Source organism: Artemia franciscana, chromosome 12, assembly GCF_032884065.1.
Source record: "Artemia franciscana chromosome 12, ASM3288406v1, whole genome shotgun sequence".
Lineage (NCBI taxonomy): Eukaryota > Metazoa > Arthropoda > Branchiopoda > Anostraca > Artemiidae > Artemia > Artemia franciscana.
In genome coordinates, this window is record NC_088874.1 from 33,304,861 (window position 1) to 33,319,996 (window position 15,136).

The 15,136-nt window shown below is 34.9% G+C and overlaps 1 protein-coding gene across 1 annotated transcript in view; it reads right to left on the reverse strand.

Annotated features, from left to right (window-relative positions):
- Window positions 1-379: 379 nt before the first annotated feature.
- The window catches only part of LOC136034017 (uncharacterized), a 110,479-nt gene continuing 95,722 nt past the window's right edge, over window positions 380-15,136 (reverse strand). Inside the window, exon 6 of the mRNA XM_065715067.1 lies at window positions 380-542. The gene's annotated coding sequence lies outside the window, so the exon portion shown is untranslated. The remainder of the gene's footprint in view (window positions 543-15,136) is intronic.

A 15,136-nucleotide genomic window follows, 5' to 3' on the forward strand; every position in this document is an offset into this window, starting at 1 on the left:
TTAATACGTATGTGTAAATGCTCTCACAACCCCCAAAGTATGTCTAAAAGCTTTTTTTAAGCGCCAATCCTGCGAAAACGTGCAGAATTTTGGTGGAGGGGAGTTAAAGATTGCCAAGATGGTGGCAAAAATGTGTCATTTTCTGAAAGCTTAAAAAAATTAATTGTTTTATATTTTGATCTCTCGGGAAGAGGAGGGTGTCCTCCTATTGCTAACCTGATTCATGGTGGCAGCCTCTTAATCTGTGCCTAATGAGCAAAAGATAGAATTAACCATCAAAATTCCTTAATTTGGTAGGCAATTATTAGTTTGCATAGTTAGCCCAACTGTTATATAGAGCATGTCGTGTTTTTAGGCTCAAAAGATCGAAAACAATTAGTCAAAAAGAAAAAAAGTCTATATTAATGTATTCGTAAACTTTCACAAAAAAAACTTAGCCACAGTAAAAAATGCATCACTGAATTCCGAGTGTTTGTATACAATCTGCAATTCAAACTCTTCATAGTATCACAAGTGTAGAACGATACACAATACCGCGACATCTGAAACAAAAGAAACTTTATTTACATATTGTGTTTGTGTAAATACAATTGTACATAATATACGCGGAAAATATATTGAAAGCATTTATGCTTTCAATATATTATAGATACTATGTTTGAAAAAGGGATCCCCGGTGACGTACACAAGAGGGAGGGGGCTACTGGCCTTATGGCCACCTGAAATCATAAGATCTTGGATTATTTCTTGATTTTTTTTAATATTCTATATAACTCCTTTCCGTTTCCCCTTTTAAGTTTACCCCCAACCCCTAAAATGCATGTTTATAGATGAAGCACCCCTCCCCAAAAAAGAAAAAAATACACTTTATTCTTTAAGAGAGCTAATATTCTATATATATTCCTCGATCATTTTTGCCAACGCTCCCATTCAAATCACTTTCAAAATTAGCCTTTTTTATACTCTAATTGAACATATAAAAAAGAAAAATTTGCCCCGCCCCCCTCTGATCTTAAAAACACATTTTGCCCCACTCATTTCATCAGCATTTTCTTTAATTGATAGCTCTGAGCAAACATCACAAAATATTGAGCCACACTTAGTTGAGCTGTTCAGAAGCTTCAATTCGAGTAGAACTGTGTCAGCACTGCAATCCAGGACGTGTTATGATGATTCAGGACGTGTAGAATGATGTTACTGGATGATTAAAGTCTACCCTTGCATACTTGTCCAGTCAAAATGACTTTCCATTTTCCGCTAAATGGAGAGTGATTGATTATTAAATTCCCCTTGGAAGGGTTTTATATGGTCTCTTTTGGTGTCTTTCGAAGCTTTAGATATCTGCAATTTATAATGAAAAGAGAAATCACCAATGCAACAGCACAAACACATAAATAAAAGGGAAGACAGAAGGAGAAAAGGAAGACTGTTTTCTTACATTAGTGATTAATATAGATCAGCACTTGAATGAGGCCTTAACCCTACTCATCCATACAATCACATAGGTCAAACAGCAAAGCCATACACAATCAACCATAAAGAATAATCCATGTAGAGGCAGTCGTGTCATCAATAAGTATAAGTCGTCATTTATCAAACAATAAAAAGAGCAAAGACAAATAATTCAGAGGCAACAACCCAACACAAGGACCCACTAGGAGAATACACACCTGCCTATAGGGTTTCGGCACTTTATATTCTCTACCCAGGCAAGTGGCGTGCCTACCATAAACTCCCCATGGCATCCCCGTGTTAGGTATCACCCCCAAAATATATGCCTATGAAAAAACAAGCAAATGTAGAACAACCAAGTAACACCAAAACAAGCTTATAAAATATATCTAATCGCCTTTCAAGTCTTAGAGTTGTTGTTTCCTTAGTAAGCGTTGAATGCAAGATTATAAAAATTTCAGACTGTAACACACACAAGACACGAGTGCTATCTTTATATATAGACCTATTTAGCAGGTAAATATGCACACACAAAATAAGTTGACATGCAGTTCAAACAGCGACTACAAGACAGAACTACAGTGAAAGGCGTGTGACTAATAGCTAACATGACTTCTGAGTAGAGTTTTCGCTAAATAAGAAAATATCCCAGACCAGCTGAAAGTGTATATCTAATTTTCTGCTGTTTAAAACGACTGTTAGTTTTTCAATGAAAAAAGTAAGTGACAACAAGTGACAACCCCATTCCTGAGCAAAGAAAAAATTAGTACCCCCAAGTTTCGGAGAGAACAGATTGTTGACCCTTCTCAGGGCAGAAGTTTCAAGGCCCCTTAAACTTTGCATGTAACTTTTAATAACTTAATCATTATAACTATCATAGGTATTTAAACAACCATTCGCTATTAGTAAAACACAGCTTCGAAAACTATTTGGCCAATCTTGGCATTCTTCTAATATCCGTGTATCTGTTTACTTTACTTTATTACACCTATATATGGCCTGATTTTTCTACTGGAGAACAATATTAACATAGAAACATAATGTAAGTGTATATAATTATATATTGTCCTGTATAACAAAAAAAGGAAGAATGAATCCATCTCGGCAAGTACAAGTCAAATGCTCAAGGTTGTCAAATAGTTCCCATAGTTATAGATACTTCGAGACCGAAAAAAGCCAAATATTTTTGTCTTTTAATTAGAGTTCTATTGATAATAATTATCACTTTCTTTTAGAATAAGTCCTGCCAAGGACACATCATCTTGATATTGAACAAATATTATATTTTTCTGTTATGGTAAGTGTGGTTCAAGTAGCTTTAAAACGCTTTTATGTAAAAATATTCGCTTACGAATTATCAATTAACAAAATTTTTCTTAATGAATAATCATAGATTTAAAGTTAAAAAAATTCTCAAGCAAAAAAAAATTGAAAAAATTTTCAAGCAACACTACTACAGACCATAATGACTTAAAGACATTGCCGGAGGATAGGCGATTGCATAGGAGGGGGGGGAGAATAGTCTGCATCCAATTTTGGATTTGAGTATTCTTAACTCGCATATAAGAAACTTTGTTCTTATATTTCATGCATTTAATTAATTATATTTAATCAATATATTTTAATTATGTTTATTTAATCATTTTATTTTTTTAATCCATATAATTTTGGATTTTAGATTTTTTTAAATCAATGGCAAGAATAATTTACAATGTGTAAGACAAAAGAATATTCAAATGTTGGTTCAAACTTAAAGGCATATTATGGGTCCCTGGTCCTCGAGTTAAAAATATTTCTACTAAACTGATCTAGTATTATATAGATTCACTAATTTTCAAATCAGGACTTAAAGGATTAAATTAGGATTCAAACCCCTTCACCTAGATATTGAAAAATAATCTTTCGTGTGGGAGGATTGCTGTCATTGAAAAAACCCTGTTGGCCCCACCCCTACAAAGGAAATATCTAATGACCTTCCCCATAATAGTCAGTTTGCAGCCTTGCAAAACTGACAAATTAATAAAACCTCGAAAGAGTCAAGTCAGTATTATGAAGCTTTCGGGAATTAAATTTGGGCTCTTCCCTGTCTAGGCACGCACGTTTGGGTATCCGACCCGTGTTCAGTAGAGCTAATCGCAATTAATTGCAATATCTTATTGAACAACCGCAATTATTGTGGGTGAATATATACAAAATTTTACAGCTAATGAAGGGACAAAGTGAACACTGCTCGATTCCCTTTTTATGGCACTTGGTATTAACCAAGTGACATATAGCAATCGCAAATTCTGTCGGTCTGTCGGTCTGTTTTGCTATTTTAGGCACTTCCAGGTAAGTTAGGACGATGAAATTTGGCAGGTATATCAGGGACCGGACCAGATTAAATTAGAAATAGTCGTTTTTCCGATTGGGCCATCTGGGAGGGGGGATTGGGGGCCGGTTAATTCGGAAAAAAATAGAAAAAATGAAGTATTTTTAATTTACGAACGGTTGATCAGATCTTAATGAAACTTGATGTTTGAAAGGATATCGAGAGCTCAGAGCTATTATTTTAAATCCCGACTTGATCTGGTGACATTGGGGGGGGGGGAGTTGGAAGGGGGAACCTAAAATCTTGAAAAACACTTAGAGTGGAGGGATCGGGATCAAACCTTGGTGGGAAAAATAAGCACAAGTCCTAGATACATGATTGACATAACCGAAACGGATCCACTCTCTTTGGGGTAGCTGGGGGGGTTAATTCTGAAAATTAGAAAAAATGACGTATTTTTAACTTACGTACGGGTAATCAGATCTCAATGAAATTTGATATTTAGAAGGATATCGTGTGTCAAAGCTCTTGTTCTAAATCCCGACCGGATCTGGTGACATTGGGGGGAGTTTGGGGGGAACCTAAAATCATGGAAAACGCTTAGAGTGGAGGGATCGAGATGAAACTTGGTGGGAAAATAAGCAGAATTCTTCGATACTTGATTGACAAAATTGGAACGGATCCGCTCTATTTGGGGGAATTGGGTTGGGGGGTTGGTAGTTCTGAAAAATTAGAAAAATGACGTATTACTTAAAGCGGAGAGATCAGGATGAAACTGGACGGGAATAATAAAAACAGGTCTAAGATACATGACTGACATAACCGGATCAGATCCCCTCTCTTTGGTGAAGTTGGGGGGGGGTAATTAATGATCTTAATGAAATTTGATATTTAGAAGGATCTTGTGCTTTAAAGCTCTTACTTTAAATTCCGACCAGTTCCTGTGACATTGGGGGAAATTAGAGGGGGAAACCGGAATTCTTGGATAACGTGAAAACTGGGGTATTTTTATCTTACGAATAGGTGATCGGATCTTAATGAAACTTGATACATAGAAGGATTTTATGTCTCACATGATCTATTTTCTACTCGAATCGGATCCGGGGACATAGAGGGTTGGAGAAGGGAAACAGAAATCTTGGAAAACGCTTAGAGTGGAGAGATCGGGATGAAACTTGATTGGGAAGAATTGACACAAGTTCTAGATACGTGATTGACATAATTGGAATGGATCCGTTCTCTTTGGAAGAGCTGATGGGTGTTAATTTGGAAAAATTAGAAAAATTGAGGTATTTTTAACTTAAGAACGGGTGACCAGATCTTAATGAAATTTGATATTTAGAAGTAATTCATGTCTCAGAGCTCTTTTTTTCAAATCCACACCAGATCTGTTGACATTGGGGGGAGTTGGAGGGGGAAATCGGAAATCTTGGAAAACGCTTAGAGTGAAGGAGTTGGGATGAAACTCGGTGGATAGAATAGGCAAATGTCGTAGATACGTGATTGACGTAACCGTACTGGATTCGATCTCTTTGGGGGAGTTGTGGGGAAGGGTTCAGTGCTTTGGCGAGTTTGGTGCTTCTGGACGTGCTAGTACGATGAAAATTGGTAGGCGTGTCAGGGAGCTGCACAAATTGACTTGATAAAGTCGTTTTCCCAGATTCGACCATCTTGGGGGGGGGCTAAAGGGAGAGGAAAAATAAGAATAAATGAGGTATTTATAACTTACGAATGGGTGATCGGATCTTAATGAATTTTGATATTTAGAAGGACATCGTGACTCAGAGCTCTTATTTTAAACCCCGACCGGCATTAAGCCTCTGATATTCCTTTTAAATCGATTTATTGATTTTTAGAATTTGTTAGAGCTCATACCATATGACCTCTTGGCTCGTAGACTTTCTGGCCTCGTCACAAGAGCCATATGAGCTCCTAGCTCTTGTTTTATCGTCTTTCCAAATGTAATTAAATAAAAAAAACTAGTTTTTTAACTGAAAGTAAGGAGCGACATTAAAAGTTAAAACGAACAGAAATTACTCCGTATATGAAATGGGTTGTCCCCTCCGCAATCCCTCGCTCTTTACGCTAAAATTTTTAATTGTATTAAAAAGTAGAATTCTGGCAAAGAGTCAAACTTTAGCGTAAAGGCCGAGGGATTATGGAGGGGACAACCCATTTCATATACGGAGTAATTTCTGTTCGTTGTAAGTTTTAATGTCACTCCTTACTTTCACTTACTTTCAGTTAAAAAAAAACTATTTTTTTTATTTAATTTCTGCATGTTTTTGAATTAATGCATGTTTGATTTTGGCTCTTCGCACATAAACTATTAAAATGAAATTTGCAAATTAATTCTTTTTTTTTTGGCTAAATGGCTTTCTCTTAGTTTTGATCAGACGATTTTGAGAAATAAGGGGTGGGGAGAAGGAGGCCTAGGTGCCCTCCAATTTTTCGGTTACTTAAAAAGGCAACTAGAACTTTTAATTTTTAACACACGTTTTTATTAGTAAAAAATATACGTAACTTAAGAATTAACTTACGTAACAAACTTATATATTCTTATATTTTTATTATGTATATGAGGGGGTTTGTCTCCTCGTTAATACCTCGCTCTTTACACTAAATCTTAAGTTTTGTCCTAATTCTTTAAGAATGACTCCTGAATCAGAAAGGCCGTAAAAGAAATAGTTGAAATTACTAAAAATACTTTAGCATAAAGAGCGAGGTATTTATCTCCTCCTAAATACCCTGCTCCTTATGCTAAACTATTTTTAGAACCCCTCATATGCGTAATAATCTCTGTTCGTTTTAAGTTTTAATGCTACTCCTTACTTTCAATTGAAAAAACTTTTCATGTTTGTTTTTCATTGTTTTTTTTATAGTAATGCTAGAAAATCCCGCGCCCTTTTCACTGAATTTCTCTTCCCCCATGACATATTCCTCCAAGGAAAGATCTCCCACATAGCCCCGTCACCTCAACCCCACCCCAAAACCAAAAAAATCTCCCTGAAAACGTCTGTACATTTCCCAATAACCATTACTGTATGTAAACACTGGTTAAAATTTGTACCTTGCAGCCCCTCCCCCAGGGACTGTGGGGGAGTAAGTCATTCCCAAAGACATAGTTATTATAGTTTTTGACTATACGGAACAAAATGGTTATCTCAACATTTTGATCCGCTGACTTTAGGAAAAAATGAGCGTGGGGGGGCCTAGGTGCCCCCATTTTTTTGGTCACTTAAATGGCACTAGAACTTTTCATTTCCGTTAGAATGAGCCCTCTTGCAACATTCTAGGACCACTTGGTCGATACGATAACCCCTTGGAAAAAAACGAAAAAAAAACACGCACCCGTGACCTGTCTTCTGGCAAAAAATATGAAATTACACTGTTTTGTAGATAGGAGCTTGAAATATTTGCTATATGGTTCTCTGATACGCTAAATGCGATGGTGTGATTTTCGTTAAGGTTCTATGACTTTTAGGGGGTATTTTCCCCTATTTTCCAAAATAAGGCAAATTTTCTCAGGCTCGTAACTTTTGATTATAAAGACTAAATTTGATGAAACTTGTATATAAAAATCAGCATGAAAATCCGATTCTTTTGATGTATCTTCTAGCATCAAAATTCCGTTTTTTAGAGTGTCGTTTACTATTGAGCCGGGTCGCTCCTTACAACAGTTCGTTACCACGAACTGTTTGATAATTAATTGACTCACAAATGCACCCCCCACCCCTCTGATGATCGTATATAGGGCTCTAATAATGAATTTCTCTGATACTACAATCTAATCATGCGTTCCGTGTGGGACGGAGTACAAAATTTACCAAAATATAATTTGAAATGGTTTTAAAAAAAGGATGATAATGGAAGAAAATATGATAGTCTAATTAATAGAAACATCTCGTGCAGGCTTATATAAGTTAATAATATAATTGTTTTAGTGTTATATGCATTCTTGATTTTTATATATTCCTTTGGCTATATGTGGGACAATCAGGAGGGGGATGAACTTGCAAGTGAATTCATAATCATATTTAAGTAAAAATGAAAAGAAAGTCGAGTAGTGTGTTCACCTTGTGATGATATGAATGATAATTGCTGTCTGAAAAAAAATCTGGCTTTCCAAGGCCCCACGAACTTTATACAAGGATATATCAGACCAGGCTTAGGTAGTGGAACATTACTTAACCATGTATGACTACTTAGTATTAAGCACAGATAAAACTGTGTATTACCTGTAAGGATTTTACTCGTATTAGGACAGGTTATATGAAGCAATGTCTTAAATATTTTTTCTATGGATTATGGTGGAGAAATGATTTGAATTAAGATGTGCAACTGAACTTCGATAAGAGTTTTAAAATTCAACCAAAACCAAGCATATGCGTTCAGCCAACAGATTTTTCATGGCTATCTTATGGTTTGAAAAAAGAGGTTCCATCGTCAATACTTGTATTGCAAAACGATAAAACCGGTATCGCAAAACAAACATGCAGTTTTGATTGTCTCCAGAACAACGCTTGCCCCCCCCCCCCCACCAAAAAAAACGCTTTGCCTTAATGTGCTCTATTGAACGCAGTTTGAGCATCAAAATGAATTTCTTGCAAAAAAAAAAATCAAAATGATATTGCAATCCCTTAAAACATTTGAAACAAATAAAAAATATTGTAAGGTTATGTTGATAACTATGTATTGTATATAATATATAACTATGTAACATTCTAATATTAATATTATATAACTATATAGTTATAATATATAACTATATAATATATAACATATATTATATATAACTATATATCATAATATAATTTATAACTGAATAATATATTGTGCATAATACTGTATATAACATAATATGATAACTATACTAACATAATATGATAACTATATAATATTATAAGGTTATGCTGAACATTATAAGGCTATACTGAATATTGTAAGATTATGCTGATAGAAAAATATGCCAAGAATTTTCGGTAAATTTTTCGACTAACTGACAATTGACATAGCTAAGAACTAGACAAATCTTTGGAACCGAAATCCTGTCCTGAATCCAAATATATCATTCATTTGCGTCACAAATTTATTTTACTCCCCGACTCTCCCCAAGTGGTTACATATTGACCCTGCATTGTATATGCACTGAATTTTCCATGCGACGTTTTTTTCTTATTATTCATCTGAAGCATCAAACCGAAGTATATATCCAATTCTGGAGATATATTTGAGCAGAAGGAGGTGGAGGCGGGTTGGAAATTAAATTTCAACGCAAACAAATATTAGAATTGGATCTGAGATAAAATTCTGATTCTAAAAGTATATCTCATTCTTAGCTAACTCAATCGTTAGTTATTCGAAAAATTTATCGAATGTTTAATCGGAGGAATTGTAGATTATGAATCTCTGAAGCAAAATCTACAAATAAATAATGTAATTGGTTTTACTAAGCACTTTTGAACACGATTTAATAATGGCAACTGCCTATCAGACAACAAATAATACAAAAATCAATTGCAATAAGCTTATTGAATGTAGGTCCAAAAACACATTATAGTCTCCATGGTGATCGGTGTTTGCCACCCACCACCCCCACCCCGGAAAATACCCTATTCCCCAAGGAAAATGGCCCCCTACAAAAACTACCCCCCTCCAGCAGAAAATACTTCCTCCCAGTGAAAAGTAAGGCTTTCCAAATTTGAGAATTTTATGTGAGTTCTGTTTTTTTTTCCGTAGGGGAAGGAATTTTGGTATGTGTCTTATAAGTCACTCACTCAAGTTCACGCTGTGTAAAACTCCAGAACAAACCAGTTTCTTCGTTGTTTTCTTTGAGCTTAGCACGAGACAAGACGAAGACAAGTGACAGAATAGATGGGAAATGTATAATTTGGACTATATATTTGTACATAAGGGGAGGGAGGTAAAGTATTTGGATAGTTTGAAGTAAAGAAACAATTCTTATTTCATAACATGCAGAATAACTGTACCAGATATATTTTGCACGCAGACCCGCTATACCCCCCCCCCCCTAATATGTAAATATACAGCCCAAAATTGTTTTTTAAGTAGCAATGAAACCGGTTTGTTCTAGAGTTTTACATGTCGTAAACTTGAGTGAGTGACGTCTAACACACAAGTACCGGAATTTTTCATGGACAGAGAGCTGGATATCCCGGTAGGCTACTATTTAAAAAGATCTGAAATTAAATTGAATAAAGCAAGTTTTTCAACTGAAAGTAAGGAACAACATCAAAACCGAAAACGAACAGAAATTATTACATATATGAGAGGAGCTGTCCCTTCCACAAGACCTTGCTCTTTACACTGAAGTTTTGACTTTTTGTCATAATTCTTTAAGAATGATTCCTAAAACACAATTGCCATTTAATTAGAAAAATAAGCTTTGTTTTAAAGTTCTATCAAAATAGCTTTAACGTAAAGAGCGAGGTCTTGAGGAAGAGAAAATTCCTTTCATACATGTAATAATTGCAGATCGTTTTAACGTTTGATGTTGCTCCTTACTTTCAGTTGGAAAACTTGTTTTTTTTCTTATTTAATTTCTTACAGATACCATTTGTTATGGGAAATATACGTTTTTTAAAGAAAAGTTAAGAGTCTCATTAAGCCAAAAATGAGCAGAAATAAAGTCAAATAATCTTCAAAGTAAAAACTATGGAGTCTAATAGAAAAAAAAATATTTTCTTTTGAGAAAAAGACTATGTCAATAAAAAATGAACAGAAACAAATAAAAAAAACTTTTTCCACAAAACAAGTTTGTCAAAGAATAGTAAACATCCTCGTTAAACCAAAAATGAGTAGAAACGAGTTCAAACGATTATTCAAGCGTAAAACTACCACAAATCACCATAAATAAATGAATTTAACCAAAAACGAACAGAAATTACAATAAATAACCGACAACCACCCCGCCTCCTCAAGACCAGAGCATAATTTGCACTTTACTGAAAACAAAATACATTTTAAATGTTTTCACTTTTTTGACTTTAACAAATAAAGAAGTATTAAGACTATAGGGAATAGGTATCAGAATATGTATATCAAACTGACAACACACAGTTATTTGTTTTCTTTTTAAGTAAAGTGCAAATTATGTTTTTGTCTGAAGAAGACATGGGTGCTGTCAGCCATACTCCTTTAAATTTTTGCTCGTTTTGAGTTTGACTTGGCTATCTATTGTAATTTCTGTTAGTTTTGGGTTTCATTTATCAATTAATGGTGTTCTGTGGTAGTTTTATATTTGGAAGATAAGAAAAACTAACTCATAGAATTTGACAACGCTTTCATCCGTAAAAACTTAAACAATAAGAATTTTTTGGTTCCTAAAGCCGACTATCTTTTTAAAGGATAGCTGAACCTTCTGTAACTTTTTTTGGGGCCAAATTTTGTTTTTTTGTTTTAGCTTAATTTGATGATTGTTCGCCTAGATTTTTTTCTTCTTCATTTTCTTTCTTTTAATTTGGCACCCGCTATTGCCAAAAATTTCGGAAGTTCATATGGAAGTCTTTTTTCAACACAAATGAATTTGCGGTTTTTAAGTTTCTAAGAAACTTCTGGTGTGTAATTTCCTCTTTTTCCCGTTCTTTGGCACTTTTCAACGAAACTAAAAAAAAAACAAAGTCTCAAAATTGAAAACCTTATTTTCCACGGGGGGGGGGGGGATATTCTCCGCAAAGGTATTTTCCAAGGAGGGGTATTTTACACGGGGGTTACTTTCCGTCGGGGCATTTTCCACGGAGGGGCCGGGGTATTTTTAGGAGGGATTTTCCACGAGGGAGTATTTTTCTCGGGGTATTTTCCGCGACGGGTATTTTCTTGGGTGGGTTTTCTTGGAGGGGTAGTTTAAGGGGGGCGGGTATTTTCTGGGGGAGGTTAATCACCGGGTGAGTAAAAGCCTAGAACCAGTCTCCATACGGAAGAGGAGGGGGCTTCGGGCCCATCCCTCAAATAAATCTTGATTTTGACTATTATTACTTATAGTTCCGACGTCACAATTTGTCCACATTTTCTGCTCCTATAAAACCTAAGATCCCCCCTCCCTCTTCAACGTTGGCCTCTCAAAAATAAAAAACTGTACACATACATCTTCTCGACATTTCAAGATAATTAGCTAGGTTCTTCTAAGCTTTCACTCTCAGTGTGTTAAATTAATTATTTGAAACTTATATTTGCTAAATACACATTAGGGATAATATTTATCAATTTAGTTCATAAAATAATTGCCATATTCATGTCAGAAAAATCCATTATAAAAAAATTAATTATAATTAAGAAATACCTATGTTTACAAGCGACACCGAACCAAACATTATTAACCTTTTGCGTGTAAATGCACTGTAAAAAAGATCGGACTTATTCGTTCCCATGCACCACTCACGTTAAATTTTATGCAGGGTAGTTTATGGGTAGTTATGTTTCGTTAATGGTGGTCCTTTTTACAGGATGTCTAAGTCATTTGAGATGGGCGAAGTTCCCTTCCTAGATTTACATAAGTTGTTGGTGCATTATAAAAATTAAATGTAAATGTGTGTTTAATTAATGTAAAACTGGGAGAGATGCCGTTGACCTCTGGATAGGGATGGAAAGTTCTGTTTTAATGCTTCTAAACATTTCTAGAATTGATTGGCATTTAAGATCTATTAATGGATCTGAAGACAGGCAACTAAAGCTTTAAGAGATCAGAGGATTTTGAGGGTGGGGTATAATTTCAAGTGCAAATTCTTATAATTTTGAGGTAAAGGCATTTACAGAGGCATCAATTCACATAAGTACGAAGGGGGGGGAAGGAAGGGGAAGAGTAAAAATGGATTTTCGAAATCTAAGGAGGCAATTTTTTTCCATTTGTCAATGAAAATTCCAGTATATTTTTTTCAATGAAAACTTATATTCTTTTTTAAATCTAAGCAGAAAATGAATATAGTAAAGATGGTCAATCACCACCCCCTCCTCAATTAAAACCCTAAGTGTTTATCCATCCTGGTTGTTTTTCTTTCTCCTTGCATTCCAAGTCATTGAGCCTTGTGGGGGAATATAATAACAGTATTTGTCTTTTAGGGTTTAGCTTTAATTTTGACAGTGAAGGAAATTCGTAAAATATAGGGATGGGGAGATAAAGCTTTCTTTCACTCTTCAAATGAAGATAAAAAAGAAGGTATTTTCCAATCTAGGAGGGTAATTTAGCCAACCCTTCCCCCATCGGTACCTTTTGAATAAATTTGTCCATCTATGTTTCGTTACTAAATAATTTTTGGTCTAGAAAGGGCCTGGGGAATGGTTAAACCTTAGAAATCTCAAGGTTTAAAAAGAAATTGAAAAATAAAAATATTTGTTCACTAAAGCAATTGACACCCTTAAAATAGTGACTCCTTGACACTGTTAAGGAAGACTCTTATACAAGGGGGATATAGGCAAGTCCCACCATAAACCTCCATGTCCTAAGTAATAGCCCAAGTAATAGCCCATAACCAACTAATAGCCCAATGGTTGTTATTACTATACTATTATAATTGTTATTTTGTTTGGTACGGAGGTAATGAGTCTTTGCGACCAGTACCTCGTCTTGGTTTTGTGAATCCGGCTGTAATAATAACAAAAAATATTGATTTTAAAACCTAACCAGGGTTTCAACTTTCAAGCCAGATTTACGAGCATGCTTGCAGCAAAATACGTTGGCCAGCTTTCGCTTAACTATATTTACACATGGTGATTCACATGCGTGAAAGATATACCTTTCATTTCCTTACTCATGTTACGTCCGGTTTTGTTGGGCTAACCTACGTCCTTAAACTTGACCTGATTGTATAATCACTTTCTCCTAGTAATTTCAAGCAACGCAGCAAGCGTTCTTACGCTGGATCCTTAAATGGTGTTGATACTGAAGAATTGGTTTTCAATGGTGCTAAATATCTTCTTTTCTTTTTTAAAGAGAAATAGAAAAGGTAATCTGATCTCTGATTTAGCTAATAATTTTAAAAGAAAGGCGGATATGTTGCAATTTGTTGCATCAAGACAATACAAAGATTTGAACATCGTCCCAAATTGAGATTTTCGAGCCAGTTGCCTCTTCTGCTCCCCCTATCCCTAAAAAAAATATTTAGACATAGTCTAGATATTTTGAGCCAGGATGATTCGGTGATAATTCATTAATTGGTCCTAAATTATTTGATTAAAACCATGAATAAAATGAAACCGTATCTCTGGCTCCTTACACTGGCTCCTTAAATGGTGTTGATACTGAAGAATTGGTTTTCACTGGTGCTAAATATCTTCTTTTCTTTTTTTAAAGAGAAATAGAAAAGGTAGTCTGATCTCTGATTTAGCTATTAATTTTAAAAGAAAGGCGGACATGTTGCAATTTGTTGCATCAAGACAATACAAAGATTTGAAAATCGTCCCAAATTTAGATTTTCGAGCCAGTTGCCTCTTCTGCTCCCCCTATCCCTAGAAAAATATTTAGACATAGTCTAGATATTTTGAGCCAGGATGATTCGGTGATAATTCATTAATTGGTCCTAAATTATTTGATTAAAACCATCAATAAAATGAAACCGTATATCTGGCTCCTTAAATGGTGTTGATACTGAAGAATTGGTTTTCACTGGTGCTAAATATCTTCTTTTCTTTTTTAAAGAGAAATAGAAAAGGTAATCTGATCTCTGATTTAGCTATTAATTTTAAAAGAAAGGCGGACATGTTGCAATATGTTGCATCAAGACAATACAAAGATTTGAAAATCGTCCCAAATTGAGATTTTCGAGCCAGTTGCCTCTTCTGCTCCCCCTATCCCTAAAAAAATATTTAGACATAGTCTAGATATTTTGAGCCAGGATGATTCGGTGATAATTCGTTAATTGGTCCTAAATTATTTGATTAAAACCATGAATAAAATGAAACCGTATCTCGTATGGTCTTCTTTTAACAAGGGAGATTGATCTTTGAATTTTGAACTCTTTGTTCGGGCTATTTCATTGAATTTAGAGTTAATTGCAGTCCGTCCTTTTTCAGAGCCTTATTTCTTTTTAGAAGGCTACTTGTTAAGCATCTAATCGGTGTATTGTATTTTTTTTTAATCAATTTTGATTGTTTCAATATCAGAAAAAAATAACATAAACCAAGAGTGTATTGAGGAGGTTTCTTCTGGGATGGGGTTCATTTTTCTTTGGGGGGCGGGGGGTACAAAAGGCATACAAAATTTGTTTATACGTATTTTGTTACTTTTTTAAGAGTCCGGGGCGGGTCAAACTACCCCCTGGATACTGCTTTTTTTAGAGAGAGAAAGATGTGTTTATTAATATAAATAAACAAAACAAAACAGCAAATGCCCCGAAGCAAAGCTTATTTGGGCTTACAATC